Source organism: Equus przewalskii, chromosome 16 (genome assembly GCF_037783145.1).
Source record: "Equus przewalskii isolate Varuska chromosome 16, EquPr2, whole genome shotgun sequence".
In the NCBI taxonomy this organism is placed as follows: Eukaryota; Metazoa; Chordata; class Mammalia; order Perissodactyla; family Equidae; genus Equus; species Equus przewalskii.
In genome coordinates, this window is record NC_091846.1 from 29228399 (window position 1) to 29239499 (window position 11101).

At 40.5% G+C, this 11101-nt stretch overlaps 1 long non-coding RNA gene across 1 annotated transcript; it reads left to right on the forward strand.

Annotated features, from left to right (window-relative positions):
• The first annotated feature begins 9231 nt into the window (after nt 1–9231).
• LOC139076384 (uncharacterized) lies at nt 9232–10814 on the forward strand. The gene is made up of 3 exons (XR_011527949.1): nt 9232–9300; nt 9519–9640; nt 10091–10814. It is a non-coding gene; the product is annotated as an uncharacterized lncRNA (long non-coding RNA).
• Nucleotides 10815–11101: the final 287 nt, after the last annotated feature.

The window sequence follows — 11101 nt, forward strand, 5'->3', positions numbered from 1 at the left end:
AATGATCTTGGCGCCCTTGTCAAAAATCATTTGATCATATACGTAAGAGTTTATTTCTGGGCTCTCTATTTTATTCCATTGATCTATATATAGTCTGACTTTATGCTACCACCACACTTCTTTGATCACTGTAGCTTTGTAGTAAGTTTTGAAATCAGGAAGTGTGAGTCCTCCAGTTTTCTTTTCATGATTGTTTTGGCTATTCAGGGTCCCTTGAGACTCCATGTAAACTTTAGATTGTTTTTTCTAGTTCTGCAAAAAATGTCATTGGGATTTTGAGAGTGATTGCATTGAATCTGTAGATCTCTTTGGTAGTATTGACATTTAAACAATATTAAGTTTTCCAACCCATAAATATGGGATGTATTCCCATTTATTTACGTCTTCTATAATTTCTTTCAGCGATATTTTGTGGTTTTCATTGTACCAACCTTTCATCTCCTTTGTTAATTCCTGAGTATTTTATTATTTTTGATGCTATTGTAAATGGCACTGTTTTTGTAATTTTCTTATCAGATTGTTCATTGTTAGTGCACAGAAATGCAACTGATTTTTGTGTGTTGACTTTGTATCCTGCTACTTTGCTGAATTCATTTACTAGTTCTAACAGTTTTTTTGTGGAATCTTTAAAGTTTTCTACATGTAAGAGTATATCATCTGCAAACAGAGAAAATTTTACTTCTTCCTTTCCAATTTGGATGCGTTTTATTTCTTTTTATTGCATAACAGCTCTGATTACAACTTCTAGTATTATGTTGAATAGAAGTGGTGAACCAAGCAGCCTTGATCTTAGAGGAAAAGCTTTCAGTCTTTCACAATTGAATATGATGTTTGCTGTGGGTTTTTCAGATATGTCTTTTGTTATGTTGAGGTAGTTTCCTTCTGTTCCTAGTTTTTGAGTGTTTTTATCATGAAAGGATGTTGAATTTTGTCAAGGGTTTCTCCTGCATCAGTTGAGATGATTGTGTGTTTTTTCCCCTTCATTCTGTTAACATGGTGTATTACATTGATTGATTTTTGTATGTTGAACCATCCTTGCATTCCAGGAATAAATGCCGTTTGGTCATGGTGTATAATCCTTTTAATATGCTGCTGAATTTGATTTGCTAATTTTTGCTGAGGATTATTGCATCAATGTTCATAAGGGATATTGGTTTATAGTTGTCTATCTTTGTAGTGTCTGTGGCTTTGGTATCAGGGTAGTTCTGTCCTCATAGAATGAGTTATGAAGTGTACTCTCCTGTTCAATCTTTTAGAAAAGTTTAAGAAGGGTTGGCATTATTTCTTCTTTAAATGTTTGATGGAATTTCCCAGTGAAGCCATGGAATCCAGATCTTTTCTTTGTCAGGAGATTTTTGATTACTGATTCAACTTCTTTACTAGTTATAGGTCTATTCAGATTCTCTATCTCTTCTTGACTTAGTCTTGATAGGTTTTGTGTTTCTAGTAATTTGTCCATTTCATCTAGATTATCCATTTGTTGGCATACAATTGTTCTTAGTACTCTCTTATAATCCTTTTTACTTCTGTAGAATCAGTAGTAATGTTTCCATACTTGTATGATATCTATCTTTTTAAATCTATTGAGACTTAATTTGTAGCCCAAAATATTTTCTATCCTGGAAAATGTCCCATGTGCGCTAGAGAAGAATTTATATGCTATTGTTGGGTAGAGTGTTCTGTATATGTCTGTTAAATCTATTTGGATTATTGTGTTGTTTAAGTCCTCTTTTTCCTCACTTGTCTTCTGTCTGATTGTTCTATGTGTTATTGAAAGTGGTATATTGACATCTCCAACCATTATTGTAGAAATTTCTCCCTTCAATTCTGTCAGTTTTTCTTTATGTATTTTTCTGGTCTCTCATCAGGTGAATAAATGTTTACAATTGTTTTAACTTCTTGCTGTATCAAATCTTTTATCATATACAGTGTCCTTTTTAGTCTCTTGTAAACTTTTTTGATTCAAAGTCTATTTTGTCTCATATTGGTATAGCCACCCCTGCTGTCTCCTGGTTAGTATTTGCATGGAATATCTTTTTCCATCCTTTCACTTTCAACTTGTTTGTGTCTTTGAATCTCAATTGAGTCTCTTGTAGACAGCATATAATTGGATCATGTGTTTTTATTCATTCTGCCAATTTCTGTCTTTTGATTGGAGAGTTTAATCTGTTTAAATTTGAAGTAATTATTGATAAGGAAAGACTTATTTCTGTCATTGTGCTATTTGTTTTCTGTATACGCTATAGCTTTTTTGTCCCTCATTTCCTGCATTATTGTCTTCTTTTGTATTTAGTTGATTTTTGTTGTGAAATGTTTAAATTCCTTTCTTATTCCCTTTTGTGTATATTCTATAGCTATTTCCTTTGTGTTTACCATGAAGATTTCATTTAACATCCTAAAGTTATAGCACTCTAATTTGAATTTATACCAGTATAACTTCAATAGCAAACAAAACCGTTGCTCCTTTGTAGGTGTATCCCCATGTCTTTCAGTTGCTGATGTCACAAAATTACATCTTTATACATGTGTGCCCCAAAATATAAACTAATAATTCTTTTAAATGCATTAGTCTCTTAAATTATGTGGAAAATAAGATTTGGAGTTACAAACCAAAGTTGCAATAATTCTAGCTTTTAGATTAATAATGATCTTTTTTTCTTTAAATGTATCAGTCTATTAAATCATGTAGAAAACAAAAAGTACAATTATAAACCATTGTTACAACAATACAAGCTTTTATAATTTCCCATCTATTTACTTTTATTGAGATCTTTACTTCTCCACATGCTTTTGAGTTACTGTCTAGTGTCCTTTCATTTCACCTTGCAAGGCTCTCTTGTGCATTTCTCTCAGGGCAGGTCTAGTGGTAGCAAACTCTTTCAGCTTTTGTTTATCTAGGAATGTCTTCATTTCTCTCTCACTTTCGAAGGCCGGTTTTGCTGGATATAGGATTCTTTGTTGACACAGTTTTTTTCTTTTAGCACTTAGCATATATCAGCCCATAGTCTTATGGCTGCTAAAGTTTCTGATGAGAAATCTTCTGATAGTTCTATTGAAGATCCTTTGTATGTGATGATTTGCTTTTTTCTTACTGCTTTCAAGATTCTCTCTTTGTCTTTGTTTTTGAAAGTTTGATTATGTGTCTCATGAGGGTTTCTTTGAGCTCATCTTACTTGGAATTTGTTAAGCTTCTTGATTTACGTTCATATCTTTCATCAAATTTAGGAAGTTTTCAGTCATTATTTTTCAAAAATATTCTCTCTGCCTCTTTCTCTTTCTCTTCTCCTTCCGGAACTCCCTCAATGCATCTGTCAATTTGCTTCATGACATCCCACAGATCCCTTAGGCTCTCTTCACTTTTCTTCAATCTTTTCTCTTTCTGTTTCTCACCCTTGATCATTTCCACCATCCTATCCTAAGTTTACTGATCCTTTCTTCTGTCTGCTCAGATCTGCCTTTGAATTCCTCTAGTGAACTTTTCATTTCAATTATTGTAAATTTTTTTTTTCCTGAGGAAGATTCATCCTGAGCTAACATCTGTTGCCAATCTTCCTCCGTTTTTTGCTTGAGGATGATTAGCCCTGAGCTAACATCTATGCCAATCTTCCTCTATTTTGTATGTGGGTCACTACCACAGCACAGCTGACAAGTGATGTATGTCCGCACCTGGGATCCGAACCCACAAACCCAGGCCACCAAAGTGGAGCGTGCCTAACTTAACTACTATGCCATGGAGCCAGCCCTCAGTTATTGTGACTTTTCAGCTCGAGAATTTCTTTTTGGTGTCCTTTTAGGTTTTCTATTCCTTTACTGATATTTCCATTTTATTCATACATCCTTTTCTTACTTTCTTAACATCTTCCTTTAGTTCTTTGAGCAGCTTTAAAACAATTGTTTAAAAATCTTGATGTAGGGGCCGGCCCAGAGTTGCAGCAGTTAAGGTCACACGTTCTGCTTTGGCGGCCCAGGGTTCACCGGTTTGGATCCTGGGTGTGGACGTGGCACCGCTTGGCAGCCATGCTGTGGTAGGCGTCCCACATAGAAAGTAGAGGAAGGTGGGTATGGATGTTAGCTCAGGGCCAGTTTCCCTCAGCAAAAAGAGGAGGATTGGCAGTGGATGTTAGCTCAGGGCTAATCTTCCTCAAAAAAAAAAAAAAATCTTAATGTGGTATATCTTCCATCAGGTCTGTTTCAGGAACAATTTCTGTTGATACCTTCCCCCTTTGAATGGGTCATACATTCCTGGTTTTTTTGTATGTGTTTTTTTATGTATGTCTAATGTGGTAACTCTGGAAATCAGATTCTCCCCCTTCCCCAGGGTTTGCTGGTTTTTGTTTTTTGATTATTGTAGGCTGTCGCTGTGCTGAGGATCAGCCTAAGGTGTAAACTTAAAACCTTCTGAGGTCGTTTCTGAGTTTTTCCCTGGATATGCATGGTTAGTTTCTAATTTTCCTTGTATATGCAGTTGTTTTTGAATGTCCTCGTCTTTAATATCTGGCTCCCAAATGGGGAAAAAGAGAAAAAAGACAGTGGGGGGTGGGGAAGAGATCTGACCCCTTAAGTTCCCTGGAAGTCACTTCAGGTGGAGGCAGAGAGGCCGGCAACAATGGGGGGAGGTGCAACAGTGGCTGCCTGCCTCTTTATCTGCACCTTTATGATCAGAAGCAGCAATCAGGGATCAGAGCACAGGTCCCTGATATTTGGAGGACAGGGGCCTTTTTACCTACCACGGCTCCACAAGCTATGTGCAAGCTGCTCCAGGAACATTTACCCAGCTGCCTGCTATGAGGCTAGGGTTGCCGGGATGAGTAGCTGCTCCTGTGCTAAGTGCTGAAATTGATTGAAATGAACTGCAATTTACCTTCCAAGTCTGGCCCTGAAAGTTGCAAGCCTTCAACATACTCCAGAGTTCCAAAATAGTTACATCAGATAGATTCTGCCAGTGTAATTGCTGTCTAGGTGCAGAAACAAATTTCTGGTGCATCCTACCTGCCATCTTTCTAGAACCCTCTCTCTCTGTTTCTAATTTTTTGAGGAACCGCCATACTGTTTTCCATAGAGGCTGCACCATTTTACGTTCCGTACAGCTATGCACAAGAGTTCCAATTTCTTTACATCCTTGCCAACATTTTTTACTTTCTTTTTATAATATCCACACTAATAGAGGAAGTGGTCTCTCATTATGGTTTTGATTTGCATTTCGCTAATGATTAGTGATGTTCAACATCTTTTCATGTACTTATTGTCTATGTATATATCTTCTTTGGAGAAATGTCCATTCAAGTTTTGCCCATTTTAAAGTCAAGTTTTTCTTTTTTATTGTTTTTTTATTGTAGGAGTTTTTTATATATTCTGGATATTAATTTTTGTTACCTGACTTTTTAAGGTTTCTTCCTGTCTTAACATTTATATACCTTAAAACTACACTAACTGTTAACCCAATAAGCCTTACGCTCTATTGTAGATAGCTTAGAACCTAGCTACTCAAAATGTGGTCCCCAGACTGGCAGCATCAGCATCACCTGAGAGCTTGTTAGAAATGCAGAATCTTGGGCCTCCCCTGAGAACTTCTGAGTCAGAATCTGCGTTTGAACAAGGTCCCCAGGTGATTCATACGACATCGAAGCTTGAGAAGCGCCGCTCTAGCACACGGTGTGGCTGTGTAAGATGAATCAGGCGCCTGTGTTTTAAAATTTTGGATTCTAGAACGACCCCATCCTGGCATTCTTACCCTTTCTGCTATTAAAAATCATGACCAAACTGTGCAGTTCTGATGGCAAAGTCACGAGTGTATGGTCCTTCTTAACCCTGACATGCTGACATGGATATTTTTCTTCAGGGTTGAATCAGATCAATCCATATGCTATATCTTTTTCTATCTATTTCTCTTCTTTTCCCTTCTCCCTGCTCCAAAAATAAACGTAGCCAGTGGCTGTACCTTCTGTTTCTTTCCAGAAACAAAAAGGAACAGATTCCCGCGCTGGTTTTCAGTGGCCCGTCTGACACTGTTTTATTTCTTAGCTGCTCTGTGTAAATTGCTTGTAGGCAATTCTTGTCTTAACCTCCAACTGAGGCTTTGTGCAGCTGACGTGGTTATTATCTCAGGAAGTTAGTGACAGCAATCCATTCCTTCTCCTGTGGGATCATATGACTTTAATGAGAATACTCCCCGAGTGTCCACTTTCTGAGCAGCTGGGGTGGGTGTAGTGGCTGAGGTTGAGATCTTTGCACAAGGAAACTTTGAGTCAATGAGACTCTTCCCTGACACCTGTATCCTAAACACCTCATCTGATCATTAGCCTTGAAAAATACCTTTGGCCCAGGTAGATTTCTGGAAAGGACAATAATGAACACGATACCCATCCTAATAGACACATTCACCTTGAGCATGGGCTGGTTCTTATTATTGTGTTCCCTCATGGTGAATCTTGCTTTTAATGGCTTAGTGAACTCCCACTTACTCACTCTAAGTTGTCTTTTAGTAATGTGAGCATTATCTTTGTTTATATTTATTTCCATTCCATGCAGCACACAGGTAGAAAGAACTTGAAACTAAAATACATAGTTAGTTTCTCATCATTCCTTAGCAGGAGTGAACCCACAAGGAAGGAGGTAGGAGGGAGGCATCTCTACATAAACTGATGCTCTGTGTTAGTGGAAAATCTCCGTCTATTCCCCTGTGATGCCTCTCACGAAGTGGCTGCAGGAAGGGCCTTGGGGGGATGATGGTGTATGCAGTGGATGTTTTGTTTGACAGGCCAACATCCATTCCTCTCCCTTTGATTAGTCTAAGTCTGTTGCAATGATTCTATTCCCCTGCTAGTGATTGGTTTTGGAATGGCAGGTGATGAACCAGGGCATGCAGTGATGTCTGAGGGTGCTGTAGAGGTGGGATAATTCTGAGAGGTTCCCTTATTCTGTGGAAAGATGGCTTCTCTTTTTCCGCTTGACCTTGTCGTGTCTGGAGAGGATGCCTGGAAGTCCTGCTGCCATATTGCTATGAGCCTGAGGAGGAAGCCAGTCCTGAGAACAGCAGAGCAAAGGGTTAGAAGGACCTGGGACCTCAGTGACATTGCTGAGCTGCTAGCTCAGCAGATCTCGAGACCCTGCCCTGTGGTCTCTCAGTTTTATATGACAATAAATTTTCTTATCATCTGAGTCAGCTTCAGTCAGGATTTTTGTTTCCTGCAGCCAAAAGCATTCTAACAGATACGGTGGGAAAATATGGACAGTTTCCCAAGATATCAGTGTTTTGGGTTTATTTAGTTTGCAGTGTTATAAGTTCACGGAATAAAACAGATCCATATTCCAAAGTATACGAACACATTCCAATGCTAAATATAAATTAAATATTACTTTTAATCTTCACTTACATTTTAGACTGTACCTCGTGACTTTCCTTCATTAACACAGATAATTGCGAGCTGGCTGTTTTATTTCCACTGAACTATGCACCTTTATGGTGTAGAGACTAACTCTGAATCCAGCATCTCCCATCTAAGTCTATTCCCTTTGGGCTTGGCTCTGGGCCCATCCAGCCAGGGCTCTAACCAGACTTAAGGATCATTGTAATTACAATGTATGTTTCAACTCCATTAACTTGGAGGTAGGATAAAATTGATTTATAAGAGGAAATTAAAAACTACATTTAAATTTTAAATTATGTTTAAACTAATATTTAAAATTAAATGTTATTTTCTGAATAGTTGATTCATGCATATGGTACACAATTCAAAGCGTATACAGTGAAAGAAAGTCTCCCTCTTGCCCCTGGCTTCAGCCACCCAGCTCCCCTTCCTAGATAGACAATCATTGTTACCTGTTATGAAAGGAAACCGGTCTCCCTAATCCACTCAGCCCTCGGTTCAACCGGGGACATGAGCCCTGCTGATACACACGATATTCTGGAAAGTTGGATAGCGCCCTAGACCCGAGACTCACTAAGACTGTGCTCTGGTCGTGACCTTGAGAGAACAGCTGAGCCCCTGGCCTTGACTAGGTCATCTGAGCTTCTTTTATGGAATGGGGGTTAAAAAGCCTCTCTAATCTTCCCATGTTCTTCAGAGGAGATATAATAGTGAAAGTTCTCTGGAGAGATAAAAACACAACGGCAGTCAAGTACAGACAAATGAAAATAGTTTACCCCATGGGGATCCCAAAATGGGATGAATATTTTCTTTCACCTATTTAAAATTCTGTTTAATGCTTGAATAATTTCTGCATGAGCTAAAATATAAAAATAAAGGATTATGGAACCTGTTGTCAATGAGTTCTAATTAGTTGGCTCCACTGTTTTTGACCCCTTCTGAGGTGCAGGAAGTGCTAGGATTTGGGTAGAGTTTTTGTTTTTTTTTCCTACTCTAGGCATTAAGTACTTATATTGGCACCTCAGAGCGGGGGTAAAGGATAGAAAAGCAGGACCCAGTTTATACAGTTTCTGAGTGGTGGCTGTGTCCTGGAATAGCATGGTGGTGGTGTTGGGTCAATCCAACGGGGAGGGGAAGTGCCTGCAGTTGGTTTCCTGGCCCCAGGACACTGAGCTGCCCTTCCAGGTGTGTATGTAGTGCATGTATGTGTTCCCAGCAGGGGGGTGGGGGCAGTGAACAGGTAGACTCAGGGCACAGGGTGGTGGCATGAGCACCCCTCATGCTGGGCCTGAATTCTTATAGAACGAGCCAGCCATCGTTGGAGAGGGATCACAACCAGCCTCTGTTTAAACCGGAGGCTTTTCGGAATAGGCTGAGCTGCAGGCAGAACTGAGGAGGCTGAGGAGGAAAGCACCCAGAGCTGCCAGGGCTTAGCTGGGCTCAGTAAACGAGGGTTGACTGGGAGGGAGAAAGCCAGCATTGTGAGGGTCCGACTGCAGGCTGCTGCGGGAGACCCACGACTGGCATGTGGATCCTGTCGGAAAGGCGTGCTGTATTTGTTCTGGCAGGCTCCTTGGTAAATCCATGCTAAGACCCCGCCGGGATACTGTCAGCTATGAAAGGGCCTTCACCTTCTGCGCGGGCTTTTCTTCAGCCTCCGGGCATTTGCGGTTCCTCTGTTTAGATTTCGAGCCGGCAGAGACACTGCCCCTTTGTGGAAGGCTGCTCTGGCTGAGAGAAACTGATTCTTCCTTATTTCATTTTTTTCTGAAAACCAATCCTCTCTGAATTAGGACTCAAGCTACTGCCCTGCCATTGGGCCAAGACTTTGTGGTTGCCATGGCAACAGCACCTTCTCCTACCTAAGAATGATTCCTTTTTCTCAGAAGTAATGCGGCATTCTGCAGTCCCGCTCCTGCCCAGGTCTCTGTGGGTAGGTCCCTGTGTGCACAGGCGGTCATTTCTGGAATATGTAGAGGGGGAACACCACTGCCCCTGTTGACAGTATCATTCCTCCTGCTTCCCACTGTCCCCAGCCCACGTCTGAACTCAATACAATATTTGTGAATTTGGCAAAATTGAGTTTTGACACTTTCCCCCCCTGCCCCTGCCCCCCCGCCCCGCCCCCCGCTTATATCTTTCCTTTTCCAGTTGAAGCAAAGTCAGCAAACTTTGACTTAAGCATCATAGCATAGTGATTAGGCACAAGGCTCCAGATGAAGGTTTTTGAGTTTGAATTGCAGCTTCAACATTTAAGAAGTATACATCCTCAGGTAAGGTTCTGAATCCCTCAGTTTTCTTATCTGTAAAATGGGGCTAATAATAATGCTTTCCTCATAGGGCTTCAGGGAGGATTAAATTGGGATTATTTGTGCAAAGTGCTTAGCACAGCGCCTGCCATGTAGTAGGAACTCACAAATAAACTCTTGGTTACTATTATCATGTGTCAGAAGCTGTGCATGGCTGTTTTAGGCAGAAACAATGCCAAAGGCAGCCAGCAGAAACAGATATCGGCAGCCACGGGCCACAGTCCCTCCCAGCCTCAGGGCAGGCACACCCAGCTCCTTCCACACCTATTCTTGGTTACTGGGTCATCAGTTGCTCTCAGTCTGTTCTTGTAGTCTACGGTCTACACACATCCATCCTGGCTTGACCTGATCTTGGTAACTGCTGCTCTCTCCAGAATCCATCCTTACATCTTTTTTTTTTTTTTTCTGGTTCAGATTCACAGTTGTCAAGATACAGTCTCCAGAGCTGGGTTTCTATTGCTGGTGCTCTTGGACCTGCCTATAAATAAGGTTCTTGTTTCAGGCTTATCTGACCAGCTTAACACCTCTCCATATAAGTCTTCCTGACTTTCTTCTGTCAGACCGCCCATTCCCAGTGGGCCTGATGGAGGAGCTCACGCCGGGATGTCTGCAGGGAGCTACGCCATTCAGGAGCGGCTCCCCTCCTACCCTGCACCTGAGTTCACCTCACACAACACAGACGCCTCCCAGCACCCTGGACCCAGTCCCTTCTTGCCTGATGGAATTTCTTATGTAGTTTTGGGGGTGCTTACAGAACCTTCCTTCTTCCTCATCCAAAAGGGTGCCTTCGATTCAACTTGGGTATCAACCAGTTCTCACCTGACAGCTGACCCAGGCGGAGAGATGAACCAACCACAGTTACTTAAATAGCAGCACCATCATCTGCCATTGTATTGTGCCATAGTTTATTAACTAGATCTATGTTATAGAGTATGAGAGCTGCCAGTCTCATGTAGCTATTAAGTGCTTGAAATGTGGCTGGTCTAATTGAGTAGTGCCGTATGTGTAAAATATACTCTGTATCTTGAAGACTTAGTACAAAAAATAAATGACCTAATTAATATTTCAATATTGATTACATGTTGAAATGGCAGCATTTTGGATATATTGAGTTAAATAAAATATATTGTTAAATTAATTTCACCTGTTTATTTTTACTTTTTTCATATGGCTCCTAAAAAAATTTAAATTACACACGTGGCGTGCGTGTGTGTGTGTGACATTCTTTTTATGCTGGACACTGCCGCTCTAGACTGCAGTCTCTCTGCAATAAGTTAGGGATCAAGGAAAATATATATTACTCTAGATATTTTAATCAGACAGGGATTTAACACAGGGAATTAGGTGCTTACAAAACTAAAGTTGGAGAAATGCAAATCAGCAGCGGGGGTGGGGGTGAGAGGGGCGATCTCCCTAACTTTCAGG